This window comes from Nannobrachium achirus (assembly GCF_963921795.1).
Source record: "Nannobrachium achirus genome assembly, chromosome: 24".
NCBI lineage: Eukaryota > Metazoa > Chordata > Actinopteri > Myctophiformes > Myctophidae > Nannobrachium > Nannobrachium achirus.
Window position 1 is genome coordinate 25,821,069 of NC_137831.1, and position 7,500 is coordinate 25,828,568.

The following is a 7,500-nucleotide window of genomic DNA, read 5'->3' on the forward strand; positions in this document are numbered from 1 at the left end:
AGCTGTACATAAACTTTATCGACTTCCAGAAGGCTTTTGACAGCATCCATCGTGATAGTCTCTGGAAGATCATGAGAAGCTATGGAATCCCCTCCCACATAGTTAACATCATCCAACAGTTCTACAACAGCTTTTCTTGCACTGTGGGAACAAGCACCAGCAGCTTCCAGGTAGTATCCGGAGTCCGCCAAGGATGTGTGATGTCAGCAATACTTTTCAATCTTGCAATTGACTGGGTTATGAGGAGAACCACAGAAGACAAGGCAAGAGGAATCCGATGGACCCTCCATTCCACCATTGAAGACCTCGACTTTGAGGACGACCTAGCCCTTCTGTCACATACACACACACACATCTTCAGGACAAGACAGACAGACTACAACAATATGGCCAACAAGTTGGACTGATTGTAAACAATAATAAAACCAAAGTCATGCCCATAAACACCCATACACCAACACATATAACAATAGATGGACAGACCTTAGAAAATACGGACAATTTCACATATCTTGGAAGCATCATTCACCATGATGGAGGAGCCAGTAAGGATATCCAAAACCGGATCAACAAAGCATACACAACCTTCATACGACTTAAACAAATCTGGAAGTCAAGCCAATACAGCACCAAAACAAAACTCCGGATCTACCAAAGCTGCGTGCTCTCAACACTGCTATACGGTGCAGAATGCTGGAAAACTACAGAAAGCGACATCCATAAACTATCCACTTTCCACACCTCATGCCTGCGCAAAATTCTGCGTATATTCTGGCCCAAGACCATCTCAAACAAGAACCTCCTCAACATCACCCAACAAGACGACATGCACTGTATAATCAATAGACGCAGGTGGACCTGGATTGGCCATGTCCTCAGAATGGACATCACCGCAATCCCAAGAGTCGCATTACACTGGACCCCAGAGGGCAAAAGGAAGAATAGTGGAGGCTCTAAGACACATTTTACTTCAAGTCATGATGCAAAGGTCCCCTTTGGTATGGAAGTACCTTAGGGCCATAGGAAAGAATTTATCCAAAGAGACAAGTTAGATCACCCTTCATTTTCTTTTTATAGCCATTTTAAAAATGGCCACCAACAATAAACCACTATTACACCAGACCCCATATCTTTGCTTCTGTTAGAGCTATAATAATAATATTGGTGTCAAAGTGTACATTTTTAGGGTCTAGGAATTCAATTAAATAGGTTTCAAAGCAAAAAAAAAACAATACTTCACTAATTAACATGACAGTGGGGGGTAAAATATGCAAATTTCATGAAAAATAGCACGTTTTAACAGGGTAACCTACCCCCCCAACCCTCCCCCAAAACGTTGATTCACTTTTCCTTTGGTATGGAAGTACCTTAGGGCCATAGGAAACAATTTATCCAAAGAGACAATTTAGATCACCCTTCATTTTCTATCTATAGCCATTTTAAAAATGGCCGCCAACAATAAACCACTAATACACCAGACCCCAGCTTTGCTTCTGTTAGAGCTATAAATAATAATATTGGTGTCAAAGTGTAAATTTCTGGGGTCTAGGAATTCAACTAAACAGGTTTCAATGCAAAAAAACCAATACTTCACTAATTAACATGACAGCGGGGGGTAAAATATGCACATTTCATGAAAAATAGCACGTTTTAACAGGGTAACCTACCCCCCCACCCCTCCCCCTAAACTTTGATTCACCTTTCCTTTGGTATGGAAGTACCTTAGGGCCATAGGAAACAATTTATCCAAAGAGACAATTTAGATCACCCTTCATTTTCTATCTATAGCCATTTTAAAAATGGCCGCCAACAATAAACCACTATTACACCAGACCCCAACTTTGCTTCTGTTAGAGCTATAATAATAATATTGGTGTCAAAGTGTACATTTTTGGGGTCTAGGAATTCAACTAAACAGGTTTCAATGCAAAAAACCCAATACTTCACTAATTAACATGACAGCGGGGGGTAAAATATGCAAATGTCATGAAAAAAGAATATGTTTTAACAAGGTAACTTACCCCCCCACCCCTCCCCCTAAACTTTGATTCACCTTTCCTTTGTTATGGAAGTACCTTGTGGCCATAGGAAACAATTTATCCAAAGAGACAATTTAGATCACCCTTCATTTTCTATCTATAGCCATTTTAAAAATGGCCACGAACAATAAACCACTATTACACCAGACCCCAACTTTGCTTCTGTTAGAGCTATAATAATAATATTGGTGTCAAAGTGTACATTTTTAGGGTCTAGGAATTCAACTAAACAGGTTTCAATGCAAAAAACCCAATACTTCATTAATTAACAGGACAGCGGAGGGTAAAATATGCATATTTCATGAAAAAAATAATATGTTTTAACAGGGTAACTTACCCCCCACCCCTCCCCCTAAACTTTGATTTACTTTTCCTTTGGTATGGAAGTACCTTAGGGCCATAGGAAAAAACAAATCCAAAGAGACAAGTTAGATCACCCTTCATTTTCTATTTATAGCCATTTTAAAAATGGCCGACGACAATAAACCACCATTACACCAGAACCCATAGCTACAATAATACAGTCTGTCTTGCACTTCCAATGGAGCTTATCACTGCTTGGTGGCATGTGATCAAAGTAGCTTCCTTTGTGAAGGAAGAGGGAGAGTCGAGCATTAGGACACAGTCCTAATGTCATCCCCACATTCCTAATGTCATCCCCGGAAACGGGAGAGTTTTTTCTGCTGGTGTTTCAGTCCGAGTGTATCAAAGGGTGCGTTCGGAAATGTGCACTGGGTCTGGTTAGGGTTAGTTTTAGGCATAGTTTTACTGTGGTTAGGGTTAGGGTTAGGGTTGGGTTTAGGCATAGTTTTACTGAGGTTAGGGTTAGGATTAGGGTTAGGTTGGGTTTAGGCACTCACTACACTGAGCACACACCCGGTGCGCATTTCCGAACGCACCCTTTGATACGCTCGGACTGAAACACCAGCAGAAAACACTCTCCCCCCCGGAAACACCATACAGCAGGGGTGTCAAACTGCCATTTCGCGGGCATTTTGCGGCCCGCGAAGAGGTCCAATGCGGCCCGCGACGGACCCCCGGCGGCCATCTTAAAAAAAAAAAAAAAAAAAATTTTTTTTTTTCAAAAATATTTTTTGGACCTCCAAAAATGTAGTAGGCATGATCGCAATCGCGAAATTGCATGTTTAACCCCCATACCACACCACATTTGAAGAAAACATAATGGCTTCTATCTCATGAATGCCTGAACGGATTTCCAAGCGGATTTTTTTGTTTGAAAGCAGTGAACAGTGTGCACACACATGGTGCATGATCTAGGCCTGGGCATGCATGATCTGTGCACTATGAATTAAATGGAAGTCTATGGAGACTGAGGCATCCTGGTACTTGGCAGCCATTTTGAAAAAGCAGGGAATGTGTTAATAGTAGAAAAGAATATGTATAACTTCAAATTGAGTTGTTCTACTTTCAATGTTTTAATTGGGCTCCTTAAAAATGCATTGTTTATTTTCAGTGTCTATAATTAAGGTAGCTACAGTAGTGAGTCAGTTACTGAAATACAATGCTGTGTAAAGGCCTATTCACACTGAGCACTATATACGTATAACTTTACAAATCTTATGTATATATATATGTGTGTGTGTGTGTGTGTGTGTGTGTGTGTGTGTGTGTGTGTGTGTGTGTGTGTGTGTGTGTGTGTGTGTGTGTGTGTGTGTGTGTGTGAACACCTTTGACACAATCTAATTGTCTCAATAGAAGAGCAGGAAAACTAAACACAATCATCTCAATTGTTATATCGTAACATACACTACCATTCAGATTAGTAATAAAATGTGATTTTATTGGCCAAGCAAAGTAGGCCTGCATAATACAAGTGTAACTATACAAGCTGAAACTCTGGAGTCTCAGGTGATCATAGCTGAAACCTCAGAACAATAGCCTCACATTAGCAACCATAACTACAGATAGCCACCCATTAGCTAACAGAAACTGCTTATGTAAATGCTGGAATGTTGGAATGTTAAAAAGGTAATCTCTTTCACTTCAAATTGCATAAATTAGCTATTGTTCATAAGTACTGTAGTTATAGAACTGACTTCCAACAGACTGAAAAACAATGCTGGTATAACAGCCATTCACACTGAGTGTAATAGTTTGGAAAATTGTTTGAAAATGTTCAGTGTGTGTGTGTGTGTGTGTGTGTGTGTGTGTATGTGTGTGTGTGTGTGTGTGTGTGTGTAGATATGTATATGCATATGTTTATATATATATATACACACATATGTTTATTTTATATATATATATATATATATATATATATATATATGTCACGGTTTGTTAGAGAAACAGTACGGTCGAGAAACGGAGCACTCGCCGTGCGGCACGGGGCGGAACAAGCGGTCGCCACAACAACGTCCTCCAGGCGGAGCCGCTCGATTGTCCACGACATTGCAAGCGGCGTGAAGGCCAGCGGACCTTGGTCCTGCTCTTCGCCCCCGAGCGCCGCAGGCGCGAGTGGCCGCGAAGAGCGGGCCAGGGCCGCGCGGCCGGCGGAGCGCCGCGCGAGTTACGAAGCCGTGGTGAATGCAATCGTTATATCGTGCAAGCCCACGATAAACGCCCTGTCCAAGTGACTACAATGGAGCTAATGGCTAATGGCTAATGGCTAAACACTGCCGAGCTAGGCTAGTAAATAAAGAAAGAGAGTCGCAAACGAGTGACGTCAGCGCCTTCACTAGTGAATGGCTGTCGTCGCCATCTGGTGGTGATTGGTGTGTGGTGAACGACAAAACAAGCGCTCTTACAATGAACGTCCTGAGTTACCCAAACATACTGTAACATATATATATATATGTCACGGTTTGATAGAGAAACAGAACGTTCGAGAAACAGGGCACTCGTCGTGCTGCACGGGGCGGAACAAGCGGTCGCTTTGAGCCACAACAACATAGCGTCGGCAGGAATGATAGCGCCTCACCCCACGGAGGTTAGGGTTAGGGTTAGGCATAGTTTTTACTGAGGTTAGGGTTAGGGTTAGGGTTAGAGTAAGGCATAGTAAGCTAATGGCTAAACACTGTCGAGCTAGGCTAGTAAATAAAGAAAGAGTCGCAAACGAGTGACGTCAGCGCGACATGAGTGACTCAGCACGTTCTTGGTAAGCGCTCTTACCATGAACGTGCTGAGTTACCCAAACGTCCTGTAACATATATATATATGCACACTTAATGGCACTTAGCTGGATGTGTGTGCTCGTGCGCTGGCTAGCCCAGCTCAAGTCACCTTTTGACCAATGTGGCCCTCAACCCAAAATGAGTTTGACACCCCTGCCATACAGCTTCTGGAGAGATTTCTGGAGAATGGGTGTGTGGGTGGAGATCATTTCAGTGGTGGGGCTAGGGCCAGAGAGCAGCTGAAGAGGTAAGGTGAGTTCTGGCAAGGACTGCCGCACGGACTGTCTTCTTGCCCTTGCCAAAGGCTGTGTTGCTCCCCATTAAAGCATGGAATGCTGGCAGTGCCATTGCCTTGGATGGTCCAAGACTGTGAGCAATGGCATGTGCTGGAATATACCTGGTAAGGGAAAAAATATCCAAAAGAAGGGGAATATCATAGACAAATTCGCTTCAGTCTGGGAGAACACCAGATCCCATCAGTCATTGATAAGCCGGTGATGAGCCTTGGAAATGTCTTCAACCGCACTCTGAATGACAGAGATTCCATCAAGGCAACCAGTGCTGACCTGGGGGCTCCCTGGAAGATTCAAGGCCTGTGTTTACCAGCATGAAATGCACCCAAAAATCCTCTGGCCTCTACTCATCTATGATGGCTGAATGAAGATTGCTGGGATTGCCACGCAGCCTAAGCAAAATCAGGCTGTACAGGAAGACCAATAAACTCAGGCTCTGTTTCAGCTCAGTCAGGGAGGAGTTTGTGGCACGGGCACAGGAATATCTGCAGTACACATCCTGAGCACACAGGTACCGTACATATCCTGAACATATCCTGAGCAGCTGCTCCAAGGCGCTGGGTGAGGCCTGAGGGCCGGTTTCTATTGAGGAACGACCAGGTCCTGAAATCCATCGCTTAAGCAATCAGCAAGGGCATCAAGGGCATCCAATACTCCCAAGCCACAGCTAAGGCCGTTCACTGTGTCAAGGAAGGGAAAAGGCCAGAGAAAACACCAAAGAACTGCTCTGCTGGTTTGCTCTCCACAGCCCGAGTGATGACAGTTGACCTGGAGAGGCAGCTGAAAATTCCACCACACATCTCCCTGTCCAGATTGAGACCTGAGATCTAGCAGTCTGGAATTTGCCAGTCACTCCCTAAGCACAGCTACGCCACTGTGCATAACAGTTGCCAACAAAGAAGAGCCATAGGCAACAATGTGGATGCAGCAGAAAAAGCCTCCAGATTAAGAGGGGAGAACAGTGGGGACAGAAGCATGCCACTGGGATACATAACAAGGTCTGATCAGCTTCAGTCCGGTCACCTGAGGAGGCTGACTCTTGCAGGACCCAAAACACCCAGTGACTCAAGGAAACAACACTGATGATGTGTCCAAGTTTGCATCAATAAATGATTTGTTAACTGTTAATGAAATGTGATTAATTATTTCACCTCCATTTTGAAGGTAATGAGAAAACTATTGTTTTTTTGTTGTCTTGAAACCAATTTAATTGGATTATTTTACCCCAGAAATGATATCTCTATCAGAAGCAAAGATATAGGCTGTGTTGTATTTCTCTAAGTGTAAATGATGGCTGCCATTTTTAAAAAACGTGTATATTTCAGAAATGAAGGGTGATCTAATCTCTTTGGATAATTTCTTTCCTATTACCCTAAGGTAGCCTACTTCATTGCCAAAGGGGGAGAAAAAGGAACATTACCCTGTTAAAACTCATTTTTCTTTGCATATTTTACTCCTGTTGAAACTATTGTTGTTTTCATTGAAATCTATTGAATTGGATTAATAGACCCCAAAAATGTACACCTTGACACTAATATTAGTATCATAGCTTTAACAGAAGGAAATATATTGGTTCTGCTCTATTGTTTTGAATTGTGGCGGCCATTTAAAAAATGGCTGGATAAAAAAAGCCGCAGCCACTCGTCGCACGGCTAATTCGGATCCGGTGTGCATGAGGTCGTAGAGAATCATTGTTTTATTTTTTGAGCGGTGGTTACACCGTCTCCTATACGTGGCCGTGTGTGTATGCGTGCGTGCGTGCGTGTGTGTGTGCGTGTCTGTATGTAGCCTGCAGGCCTGCAGTACCTTTTATGACCACACATGTTAAGGGAGGGGCGCTGTTGTTCAGGCCAGGCCAGACCAGGCACACACACACACACACGCACACACACACACGGGGGGGAAGGGGGGGGGGGGGGGTTAAACCACCGCTCAGTTCACACGGGTGTGATTTTTAAAATGAAATTGTCCGTTTTATCCGTGCGGATAAACGCGCCTGTGTGCAAAGGGCTTTACTCGATCAAATACATTTAATGT